The sequence below is a fragment of the Columba livia genome, chromosome 1, assembly GCF_036013475.1.
Source record: "Columba livia isolate bColLiv1 breed racing homer chromosome 1, bColLiv1.pat.W.v2, whole genome shotgun sequence".
Taxonomy (NCBI): Eukaryota; Metazoa; Chordata; class Aves; order Columbiformes; family Columbidae; genus Columba; species Columba livia.
The window spans coordinates 116,619,802-116,633,441 of record NC_088602.1 but is presented as its reverse complement, the minus strand read 5'-3'; the positions used below and the strand labels follow the sequence as shown (position 1 = coordinate 116,633,441).

Below are 13,640 nucleotides of genomic sequence, written 5' to 3'. Positions count from 1 at the left end.
TGAATAAAACTCTGAAATATGCATGTCTACAGCCTAGTGAAGTTAAATTATTTTCTTATGAAAAACAAATAAAACATACCACATTTTATATGAATACTTGTTCTGAAGAAATACTGAAGTTTCAGTTAGGTAAGAAAAAAATGTTTATTCTACTTACTTCATCCTAATGATGTTGACATAAAACATGCTACTGCTAAAAATTAAAAGTTCAATTTATCAAGTATTGTATCAGGGATCTGCATAATAACTGGAATTAAACATCACTGTTTAGGGTAGTATCTTATAAAGTATCTACTAATTTCTTTTCACACTTTTTCCTGTGGTTTCCTATGCTGAAGCCATACATGCTTGAAAATAGTAAAAGGCTGAAGGAAATGTGAAGTATAGACTACTGTGGTAAGGCCAATGCACACAGCTACCAATTTTCTACTTTCCCCTTGTCCATTTGGTGAGTCAGATTGAATTATAGCCATGGAGACCAACTTCTCTTTTGTACAGAGCCATCAGACCAGAAGAAAATGGCATGACAACAACTGGGGACAAAACCATCACCTCCTTGCAAGACTTTTACTCTGCTATGGCTCAAAGCCTTCTGCTAGGCAAACAGCTGTTCTCTTGCTTCCCTTCCAACCTCTCTCCCAACCAAAAGTCTTTGTGGGGCACAGAGTATCTTCTTCTCTGGGTTAGGAGGCACTCAGCATCTGAAGGATCAAGCCCAAAAAGCACTTTATGATGACACTTTTCAACTCCTCTTACAGAAAAATTTGGAAGATCTACTTCCCAACTATTTTTGCAGAGGGACTATCATGCTGTTAAAAAAATGTCATGTAATTGCCACTATTTTCTACATACTTAAAAAATTCTAGTTTCTTACTAGTGAGAACAAAAGCTATCCTCTCTGCACCACTTAAACCACAATATACTTGCCAACACTGCAGCACAGTGAAGCATTGTAGTTCTCACTAATGTAAAAAGCTATCAGATGAGCTTGCCTTCTGTAATTATTTTATTTGAAAATACAAATAATTCTAAAATGAAGTATCTTCTGTTTTGAGCCAGGTACAAAAAGATGTAAATGGGTAGTGAGGCTGTGACTTTTTGTATCTGTAACTACAATTTAAAGATCATTTGACATCAGAAAACTATTTATGAACTATTAGTTAATATTGTTAACGGGAAAGTTAAACAGGACCAGCAACATCTATTCTGTTTCTTTGCACCACATTAAACAAATGAAGATAAGAATTATAAATACCATCTACAAGAATTATCATGCTGGCTCACACCAAAGGTCCAGCTCATGATCCTGTCAGCAGAGGCTTTAGGGCAGAGTACAAAGTAAGTACAGAGCGATACTCTGTGGTTTGGTTTATAGTTTGGACTCCACAGCAACACGCAATTGAAAGTTTCACATTTTATGTCCTCTTTAAAAAAAAGAAGAAGAAAAAAACCCTCAAAAACAAGCAGAAAGAGACCATGGACAAACAAGATCTAATGTTGTTATGATTAAATACAATGATGAGTAACAGGTGTTGAAAAAACTAAGAGCAAACAGGCTAAATGCTGTTTCTATAGTGCTATATGCCAGAAACAGAGCTTCAATTTACAGTTTTATTATATTATCTGCTTAGGATGCACAGAATTGGTCCACCTCTCGGGACACAGGACAGATTAGGATCAGAATTTATAGGAACAATAGGCTTCTCAGGGTAGAGAAGAGGGTTTTACAAAGGACAGCAAAATCTCAGAATTCCCTGTATATTTTCAGAACCTGGTGAACGGATGTGTGTAGGAGTAATATGTAACTGAATTATAGACTTATGCTCTGATTTTTTTTACATATACAATAGTGCCTTAAGTGAACAAATTGTTCATTCGCGTCAAAAAGGGGGAATAAAAGCTTGTGGACATTGGCCAACATGGAAGTAATATTTCTTTATTACGCTAATACCTTCCAAAGAAGCCATTTCTGCGTAAACTCTAAGATGCTAAATAGCCACAAGGGCAGATCAGAGGATAGTCACTTCCCACAGCACATATCTCACCCAAACCAGAAAAATATTTATTCCCTATTAACTCACCTTGAGCTATATTTAGACTAAAACAAACATTAAAAGGGCAGAGGAGAGGGTTACACCAGCCCTGAGATTTTATTATAATATTAGCAGGACCCACTAACATCCTAATTTGCTAGTGAAAACAAGTGTGGTTACAGAGTTCACCTGTGTTAATAAATATTACCCCTTCTTATGTAAGAAATAAGAAGCATGCAGCCTCAGTACAGTGTGTGGGTTCAGTTAGAACAGTGAGTTATATCTCACAGACGCAATTCTCACACAACAGGTTTGTATTTTCTTATATATTTTGACAAATGTTTGTCATTTCCAAGCTATAAGCTTTGGATAACTCTCCAAATCATTTTATTTTTCACGGTTCATTGCTGAGAGCCTAAAACAACAATCTGCATCTTTTGGTTGAAAATTGTGGAACTGGGTAGTACATTTGTCTGTCACTCTGTGATGAAGAAAACTGGAGAAAATACAATAGATTTAGTTCTGTGCCATTGTTAAGACAATGTTTACAGTTCCAGAGTGTGTATACAGTGCTAGACAGAGGTGCTTAAAAACAGCACTGAAATTAAAATTTTCAGTCTTGAAAATCCCTGCTCAGCCTCTAACAAACCCTTGAAGCACATACAGTCCACAGGGCCTGCTGATCTTTACGTTGTTCAAGCACCCTGATTTTTTGTTTCCTTGGCTACTCAGCAGTTCTTCAGGCTTTGCAGTGCTGAGCTGGCATGACACCTCTCTCGCACTCTCAAGTAAGGACACTTGAAAATGGGACTACAGTCCAGAGGGCACTCTAGCATACATAGTCAGACCATTCCTACATGGACAGAACATAATGTATGGCCGTGGATGAATGTCTTTAAAGAACACATAGGAAGCAAGGCCCCCTGCTTCTATGCTGCCAGGCCCTGGATGGAGCCCCTAGCTCTGCCACCCATCCCCGTTTCTTGGGTTTGGGCTGCCTCTGCTCCTGGCACAGCCCGACCAGGTAACCTGGGATCACACCTCAGGGAAAGAACAGGGGCAGGAAGAGCTGAAGTTTCACTGGGGCAGCTTTACATCTCCCATTTTCTTGGGAAATGCATTTGTGACCAGATCCTCAGCTTTGGTCCTTGCCTGAGCTACACCATGGCCTGTGCCCAACCTCATACCTGCTGTCCATCACCAGGTCACTGACATTTACCTGCACTAGATAGTTGATCTCTTTTGAGAACTACGGATGACTAATGGAGTGGATTGCACTTTATAGCAGAAAATTAAGGAGAACCAAAATGAATGTGTTTTCAATTATTACACTCCTGTCTTTGCAGCTCCCAGGCTGCCATGACCCCTGTATTAGGAAATTAATCAAATTTCCAGTACTACAGAAAATGCCGATACAAAGCAGAAGTGGGAAAATGACCTGCGAAATTACCTATCCTGCCTCCCTCTCACTGCAACATCATACTAATGAACACGTTTTATTCATACTGTCTCCAGACTCAGAAAATATCTCATATCCAAATTTACTAATATTTTAAACAATGGGAATTTTGAGCTTAAGTGACCTTCATTATAAGTTTTTAACTATCAAACTAAGTTTTATTTTGCCCGTGCTACTATTAAAAGTGAAAAAGGCCATTTTGCATGAGAAATAACATCTTAAATGAACAATAAAAGTGTTTCACTTTCATTTCTGCAGATGTGGGCAAAGGTCTGAAGAAAACAAAACTGACAAATTCAGCACAAACAAGAGCTTAGGCTGAATTTTACAAGCAATCTGGTTCATCCAAAATTCAATATTCAACCACTGTGTACAATTTCTCAGGTGTGTTTTTTGAAAACTTTTATTTCCACATTCAGAAGCTGCAACATATTCCGGTGCCGTAAGAAATAAAACCTGCAAGGTTGCAAAGGTAGCAGAGAGATGAAGCTGAGTCTGGATAATCTTTGTTCTTGCAGTGCATTAGAAGAAAACAAAATTGAGTTTGAATGCTAACTCTGAGTTTGCTAACATGTCTTTTTGGAAAAAATGCTTTTTATGTATAAGCTGAGCAAGTTTAATATGGTATCACTGAAATACAATGAAAACCCACAATGCATTTTATAGTCATTTTTAGAGCAGAGCCACATGTTAAGTAATTACGTGAGTCTGCAACAGTTCCTGGGCTGAAAGTGTTTATTAGGTACAACTGGCTTGATTCTGCTTTCCTTGCATCTTGTGTAGTCATTTACACCTGTGCAATGATGTTTTCCACTTTACATTATGTGCTTTTTTTATGAGGTTTTGGCAGCACAAAGGGGTCATAAAGTCAGTCAATATAATCATTGAGGAATACTTTCAGGCTCTGCATGGTGTGCAATCAGCTTAAAGGTCTTTTATCACTCCTCTTCACAAGCCTGTAAATACAAACCATAAAATCTGCAATTACAGAAAAGAGTGGTTGGCTGCAATATTGAAATATGTGAGGCAAGTGAAAACTAGACGCACTGAATGAAAGGACAAGTTGAGCACAGGTCTTCTAATTGCATTTTTCTGTTGCTTCCATGTTCTGCAAGATGCCAATATTCTGTTTGGTTTGGGGAAGATAGGTTGTAGGTGAGTTGGTAGCTTGTCTTTACTCCTACAGAGGAGGCAGATCATTCCCATGTGGGAGTTTTTTATATATTACCTCTGTATTAAGGCAGTGAAGTTTTACCCCTTTAAAGCCTCTGGCTTGGTTTTCCTCAAACTCACACCAGTATTTTTCTATTTCTGCCTCTCTTGCCATCTTTTAAACTTCTCATGTAATATTTTAATAGTGTCTTAGGATAATAAGGATTATAATTAGGATAATAATTTGCAAGCACAGAGGTACAAATCAAAATCAGTTTTAATACATTACATTCAATAGTTTTTATGTCACTAAAATTACATGAGAAACAAATTTATTTTAATTCTTGTGTTTATATAGAAAAGACCATCAAAAGTACCTTGTACCTTGTAGCACACGGTAAAAAGCAATCTCACAGCTGACAAACAGAGCAGTCACACGTGTTGACAATGAAGGCTATGACAATGAATGATTTATTTTCCAAACCAGAATACTTCAGCTCAGCAAAAATTCACCAGGCAGACGGGTTGTTGGAACTGCTGACTGTGCAAACTACTTTGCCACCTCCAATTTAAACTAGACTTAAATAAACATTTCACTAAGTTAGAAAAAAAACCAAAAACACACCAAACAGAAAAAAAACAGTGACTCATTCTTGGAGAAGATACTTGGGTAAAGTGTTTTAGCACAACGTAGATTGTTATTCCTTCTTTCATATATGCCCATATCTTCTGTACAGGCATATGAGTATACCCATCTGACAAATCTCCCACTGCAGAACGCAAGTCTGCATTATTTCTGATATAATGTGAGTAATATTCTTAACCTTCCCATGTAATTTTATTTGGGTTCAATCTCCGCTGTTTACACAAAAGATGTGACACTTATGGTCAGGAGCTACTGTGTGGGATTTTCATTGTTTTAGAAGAAAATGTTTCACTACCAATATTGTGCCAAATAGGGAGCATTGGAAATGGACAATGAACGTGACATTCATAAGCAGCTTTACTGCTTTTGGCTGAGAAAGAGTTCATTTTCTTCATAGTTGCTCATACAGTGCTGTGTTTTCGATTTGTGGCCAAAACAGTGTTGATAACACAGGGATATTTTTGTTATTGTTGAGCAGTGCCTTTACAAAGTCAAGGAATTTTTTGCTGCTCACACCACCCCACTGGCAAGTGGGCTGGGGATGCACAAGAATTTGGGAGGGGACACAGCCAGGACAGCTGATCCCAACTGACCAAGGGGATATTCCACACCATATGACATCATGCACAGAAATAAAAGCTGGGGAAAGAAGAAGAAAGGGAGGGACCATTGGAGCAATGGGGTTTGTCTTCCCAAGTAACTGCTAAGTGATGGAGCCTGATTTTCATGGAGATGGCTGAACACCTCCCTGACCATGGGAAGCAGTGAGTTAATCTCTTGTTCACTTTGCTTGTGTGCACAGCTTTTGCTTTACCTATTAATCTGTCTTTATCCCAACCCACGAGTTTTTTCTTTCACCATTCTGATTCTCTCTCCCCATCCCACCAGGGAAAGTGAGCAAGTGGCTGTGTGGTGCTGAGCTGCCCACTGGGTTTAAACCGTGACACAAACAATGAAGAAAAAGTTTTCCATCTTCAAAATCACTTGGAGAGATCTTTGGTAGTGTTAAATTTGGGTCACATTGGCAGATAGTAATATAGATGGGGGTCTTTTCTGATTTTTACTAAAATAAAAAGATGTAGAAAAAAAATAATTGTGCCTTTTCTGGTAAAGGGACATAATGCCCACTACAAGTATAAATAGTAAGTCTTCTACAGGAAAATTGGTTTCATTTGTGCTCATTTTATATTTACAGTTTTACTCCCCCCACCATGCCAGAAAGTGATGTTAAAAATATCCATTTGGAATTATGTAGAAAAAATATGTGGGCTGGAAGATATACATAAGAATTTAATGGCATAAAATTATTGTTAACTACATGGTTTCTGTCTCTTTTTGTTCTCGTACAGCATCTGCCAGAACCTGTCTCATGCCCTGAAAGTCCCAACATACTTCTCCCAAAAAAACAAAAAATAAAAGACCTTGATGGAAACTAGTTCTCCAGTGAGCCAATAAGAAGTAGCCATATTAAATTACTTCACCTTTCCACATGGTGAAGATATAGGATAACAATAAAAAATGACAAAAAGTGTGCCCTTTTCTATTTTCAACCATCTCTCAATAGAAAATTCAAGAATAATGTTTGGAACATGGAACAGGCTGTAAGTATCTAAAACGGAGGCTTCAGTTTTGACTCTTCACAGTCTCAGGGCCATTTACACCCATAAAAGTATTATATGCAAAATTCTGTTTTCTTGACTGACTTTTTTACATCATGATTGAAGTGAACCTGGGATTGTTATGTAACACTGGTTCTCTTTTAAATTATGCATGCGTCTTTTCTGGAGTAAGAGCCTTGCAACTGAGCCAAAGAGGTTTTGGAGAAGGGGAAAAAAATTGCCATAGTAGTCATAGGAAGGCAGCAGCAATTTTTCAAAACAGGTGGTATGACAGAGTGAGCTGGTGCTGGAGGGAGACGTGTGTTGTGAAATAATTCATGAGGTGTACGTGATGAAATGATTGCAAGAAGTGATGGGTGGCAAGGAAATATCACGATTCTCATCAGCCAGACTACATTGTAATTAATTTGACAATGTGCTACAGAAACTTTACAGAACTTACAGAAATTTTCAGGAACTAACTAAAAAAAAGAAGATTCTGAACCTCCATGGCAGTGGGTTCTAGACTTAACCTTTTTTCCTTATGCAGTAGGTTAGACCACTGATTTTGCCTGTGTAACTGTCAGGAACAGAACAGTTCAGGTATCATGCTCTGTGCTACTCACTTGGCACAAATGAAAAGGAGTTCTGGATGTTAATGAGGACACCTTAAATATATATCTCCCACTTCAGAAGCAGAGACAAAATATCAGAGTCAGATAGTCCATGACTCTCAATGTGGAGTTGGGATGAAATGCTACAATTAAAAGGTAACTCCACAAAGATTCTGACTGTGCTTTCAGCTCCTTTTGCCAGTGGTACTGCACTGTACAGTTTGTCTTGAAATGTACATGCTGGAGAGTGTTACAGGGTACTGGAAACTCCTTGATGGCTCTTCCATGGCTCCTCTATTGGACCACTCTCACAGGCTTAATTTGTACAAAATCTAAGCCATTAAGTATGCACTGGAGTGGAGGCAGAGGTGAACTGTGTACCTAGACCAAGACCTGGAAAACACAAATGTAGCTCAGAAATGTGGGTATTTTTCAGGGGTGAAGGTTACAGTAAATAACTACTCAGTGATTAGCTTATCAATCACATTCTGTTCATAAATGCTATCTGATGGGATGCAGTTGTTTCTGGAAAAGTAAATGCAGGTGGTCATCCTTTGTTTAGAAGAATGGTTATTTTGCAACCTTACCAGTGACTAATGGTTTGTACTCTCATATTAGCTTCTTATGCACCCCTTTTCTTAGAACAAAGATTGTGTTCTATTGGTCTGTCTTCTGAGGAAAGTTTTGCTGATAAGGTAATGGATAAAAATACAAATTTTCTGCAAGCTGCTAAGTCCTGATATAATAAAGGTAATGAAACTATAGCTAAGGGTGTTATGCTCATGACCAATTTACAAGCCATACAGCACTTCTGATAATGCTTAAGGACAACACTCATTTTGCTTTCATCTTCTGCACTCCAAGTATGTTAAATCAATGCAATCCTCATTTATTTAACAAAATAAGTAATATGTCTGGAATAAATTATCCTCAAAGAAGAAATACTAATCCTGCTTATCTTAAAATGTTTTTGCAGTAATTGGTTTCCAGTTTTGGCAAAATGACCAATATTTTAAGGTAATAAAATATTTCTGAACAGAGGCCATAAAACTGATTGTAGGTGAGTGTTGTTTGGTTTATTTGTTTGTTTGTTTTTGTTTTCCCCCAGTTGCTGTTTGAATAGCCAACAGAGAATCAGTTAACTCTGTTCTGGTTGGTTGGTGTTGAAAGGTCATCAAGAAACTGTCAGCTTTACATCTGATGGGCTGGGTGTTGCATTAAGACTGTTGTGGATAATTCATACGCACCTTAGAATTGAATAAAAAATGAGACAATTTATACACAACAAGATTTACTGATCACCCCTACATAAATGTTTAGGCAAAGAATTCTCAGTCTTTGCCATGAGATAGTAAAAATACAGCCGCAAATAGTTACGTTAAACTGTATTTGTACCAACAGTTAACACATAGTTTATCTTCCTACTTTCCATCCATCTGTTACTACTAGTACTTCTACTCTTGTGGGCTTCCCAGAAAACCTAGGAAGATCTCTACCCCTCATGGAATCAGAAAACTTAAATTGTTGTGACAAGTTACTTTCTTATAAAACTACAAGGCAAAACTAGACTCCCTTATCCCAACGATTGTGCAAATGGAGATGAGAAGGATGAACTTGTCATCTGCCAAGAACAGATGGTGGTTCTGGCTTTCATGACTGCACCTTGCTTCTGAACTGCCTAATGCTTCACTAGTGACTGTTTTAAATTCAAGAATTTCTGTTATAGCTGGACTGAGCATCTTATTTGACTTTGCTAAATGAAACTTTAACATTAAAACATACCATGTGAGTATACTTGGATGCAAGTGAGCGAGACAGCCATTTCTAGGCCCCCTATTCCCTCTATAAGCCAGCTGTTGCTGGAATAGCCTTCACACAGCTGCTTCTGAATTTTTTCCTCTTGCACCTAGACCAGAAGACTAATACCAGTGGAAAGAAAAGGGAACTAAACCAAGATTATTTTAGCAACAACTCCTGCAAGCATGTATTATTAATTTGAACTAGATGGTAAACTATTTTCTTTTGTAGCAGAAGCTTTGAGGAGTTGAAACTATCCACATGGTCTTCATTTCAATGAGCCCAAGGATCTCTGAGGTTTCTTTTTCTTGAAAAGTCTTTCAAATCCTTCTTAAAACAGTAAATAGTTCAGGGATAGAGACAAGTATTTTAGATGAAGGAGGTCTTCTTTGGCATCTTTGAATTCAAACAAGAGGCAGAATGATCAGTTCTATATATGCCACAGGCATTTTAGTTATACGGGATAGTTATTTTCTAACATTTCTATTCAAGCAGGAATAATATCCGAAGAATAGGAAGATTGAGCATTATGAGAAATATTGAGAAGCACTATGAGAAAAAAAAAACACAAAGAAGATCGCAGGAATTATGTCAGAGGACAAACATACATGAGGTCCAAACACATTTAATTTCAGTTTTATAACTAAAGCAAATGGAAAAAGAATATTGATATGACAAATGAGAGAAACGTGCTGGTATAATGTTGAATTTATAAGAAACATAAACAAAAGTTAGCCTGTGGTCACAGAAGAATGTCGAACACTAATAAATCATGATAGCTCTCAGCTTTCTCTGTGCAGCTTTCCCATCAATGTTGTAAAAAGATGAGGTAAGTCACTCTCCTGTTTAAAGGCTTTTTATCAAAGAAATGGAATATCAGGTTTTAGAAGAAAGCAAAGGAATAGATCTTCCCTCACCAGAACTGATACTCAATATGCAATTGTCCCTATAGACTCATGCAATACAAAATGTTGATTCTTGCAAGATTTTGGCAAATCTCTCCTTAGTATAGTAACCCAAAGGTGGATCAGGCTTTACCCTCAAATCACTGACCCTCACATATAGTAGACTACATCACAAGGGAGAGAAGAACATCTATTAGTGTAATTTATTTATGGCCACAGACAAAGATTTGGTAAATAAAACATGCTAGGCATGAGTACTTTATTTTGTAGTTATGTTGTAAACAGAGGCATGCTAGTTTCCCTAGTGCAGTCTATTTTGCATTTTTTAAAAAATAATTTATCTCGAGCTCCATATTAATCAACATCAATTGAATAGTTAAACTATTTGTAGGAATTTAGCAGTGTAAATTCATACTGTTTTAATTTATATTGCTTTTCTGTAGGAACAAGAAAGGGAGGGGAGAATAAGTCATAAGACGGGAAGAAGAAACTTGTACCTAAACAGAGTTAATAATGAGTGAGCAGATATTCTTTATCTCCAACAGTTTACAATATGTTCATTGAGTACAGAAAAAGCATTTTTAATTTAGGCCTAATATTCATTACATCTTCCAGAAGGAAATATCTGTTTTGAAAAACCTAGAATCAGAAGCATCAGTAAATTAAAAAATACATAAATATTTTGTGATTCAGCAAAATCTGATCAGTAATTCAATCTTAGCTCCTTGCCAATAACTGCATTTTATGTAAAGAAATGGTAACCCTGTTGCTCCTTTCTGCAACCAAATCTCACATTATAAAAACACAGTTGTCTTTCTCATGCAGACGAGGACTTTGGCTAAACTTCCAGTATAACTACATTGTACAGAGGCTACTAACAATAGCAAAAGGAATGTAGAAGAATGAGAATCTATGTATGAATTTGTCTCCTGGTCATTCACAGTTGTCTGGCAGACTTCTGGCTCCTGCAGTGTTTGAAGATTCATTACAATTTTTTGTTCCTTTTACTGGTTGTTCTTTACAATCTATTTTTAGCCCACGCTATTGTATTTTCATATGTAATCTACCTAAGTTCATGAATCTTTCTCCTTTCCACAATTTGACAGGACTTAAGCTTCTGAAAGAACGCTGATTTATGTCGAAAAACCTTCTTCCCTTTCTCTGCTGTTCAGTCCTGCCAGCTGCCTTTTGGCCATTCTCAGGACTGTATCAGTTAGTATATTTTGACCTCCTGGCTCCAGGATGATATCCTTAATTGTATCAGTATGCCTTGGAAAGATTAAATTCTCTCAGCTGCTTTTTTAGTCTCTTTTTAACGTTTTCTTATTTTTATGTCAATTACCTCCTTACTGCTAAGCAAAAGTTCATTAAAATTTTTGGTCTTTTGGAGCCTATGAGACTGCTGAATCACTATAATGGTGACCTCTTCAGCTGTAGGATTCCAAAAAAGACCCTGGATGCTACTGAAAAAACAATCAAACATTTGCATATTCTGAAATGGGATGCAGGCCTGTTAGAGTATGAAACAGTCACTGATGATGTCTGTGAGTTTGTTCTTCATATTGCAGACACCCAGTACACATGGGTTGCAGTATAAGTTTGGGAATGACCTATTAGAGAGCAGTGTAGGGAAAAGGGACCTGGGGGTCCTGGTGGACAGCAGGATGGCCGTGAGCCAGCACTGTGCCCTTGTGGCCAGGAAGGCCAATGGAATCCTGGGGTGTATTAGAAGGGGAGTGGTTAGTAGGTCCAGAGAGGTTCTCCTTCCCCTCTACTCCACTCTGGTGAGACCACATCTGGAATATTGTATCCAGTTCTGGGCCCCTCAGTTCAAAAAGGACAGGGAACTGCTGGAGAGGGTCCAGCGTAGGGCAACAAAGATGATTAAGGGAGTGGAGCATCTCCCTTATGAGGAAAGGCTGAGGGAGCTGAGTGTCTTTAGTTTGGAGGAGACTGAGGGATGACCTCATTAATGTTTATAAATATATAAAGGGTGAGTGTCAGGAGGATGGAGCCAGGCTCTTCTCGGTGACAACCAATGGTAGGACAAGGGGTAATGGGTTCAAACTGGAACACAAGAGGTTCCACTGAAATTTGAAAAGAAACTTCTTAGTGAGGGTGACAGAGCACTGGAACAGGCTGTCCAGTGAGGTTGTGGAGTCTCCTTCTCTGGAGACATTCAAAACCTGCCTGGACACATTCCTGTGTAACTTCATCTAAGTGTTCCTGCTCTGACGGGGTGATTGGACTAGCTGATCTTTTGAGGTCACTTCCAATCCCTAACATTCTGTGATTCTGTGATGGGTTTCCATAGTGCTTTCTGGTTTCATTGCTTTTACTCTCTCTAATTTGCAGTTGTTGTTGCCATTTTGTATGTGTACCTGATAAATATAAACTTACACTGGAGTTTTCCTAGCTAGTCTTGGAATTTAAATCAATACAAATTCTTGTTAACTACTGAGGTGGTTATTTTTTTATTTGATTTGATTCTACGTGCTCTTTAACAGATAGCTAATCTAACATCAGCTTGGCCCTCTCTTTCTATTTTTTTTTTTATTATTATTTTTTAATTTTTTTATTTTATTCTGGAACAACAGCATTGTCTAACAATCATGAAACTCCCACACCATGTACTTTTCTGCGTCTGCCATTTTTCTCCTCCGTCTTGCTTTAAAGCATACTGATGAGCCTCTTGGTTTTAAGTGCCAGTAGTGTGGTTTAGAAACAGTCTGTTCTTTCTGTACAGACAGAAATTTAATCCGAGATGTTCTTAATGCCTGAAGAGTTAATTTAGTGTGACTTAAATGGACTGATAAATTCAAAGAATAAATAATACTAAGGAAAAAGGAAACATGCATGGTTACATCCATATACAGAACACATAACCATTACTTTCATGCAGAAAAAAAAGTTAATAAAAAAATTTAAATTCAGACTCTGATAGTTCAGAAAGTCAAGTCTGCCTATTTTTTCTGTATTCTCTGAGGAAGAAAGCCTAGCTGCTTTTAAACTTTGTTCCAGGCTGGCTTGCCAAATGCAATGTTCTTTTATGCAAGAGAAGATGGAACAAGGTATAAAACACAATAAAATAATCTAGTTCTGTTTAATTTCCAGTTTTCTCACAGTTTCCCACCATCGTTTTGGGAGGTTTAGTATCATGCTGTGGCATAATATTTTGTATGAAATATACCTGTTCCAAACAGAAAACAAAAATATTTCTTGAGTAATCATAGTCATAGGTGTAAACACCCACCTGCTCCGGCAGGGGGATTGGACTAGATGATCTTTCAAGGTCCCTTCCAATCCCTAACATTCTGTGATTCTGTGCATGCACATAGCAATCATACACACCGAATTTTATAGTTAATAAATTTCTTAGTGCTTCTTTCTTACATTATTTGATGAAGAATTCTTGAATCAACTTCTGAGTAATGAA

At 37.6% G+C, this 13,640-nt stretch overlaps 1 long non-coding RNA gene across 1 annotated transcript in view; it reads left to right on the top strand.

The window, feature by feature from the left end:
* Positions 1-5,938: 5,938 nt before the first annotated feature.
* Positions 5,939-13,640, top strand: part of LOC135580254 (uncharacterized) — a 28,718-nt gene continuing 21,016 nt past the window's right edge. The window contains exon 1 of the long non-coding RNA XR_010474741.1: positions 5,939-6,054. This is a non-coding gene — a long non-coding RNA (uncharacterized LOC135580254). The remainder of the gene's footprint in view (positions 6,055-13,640) is intronic.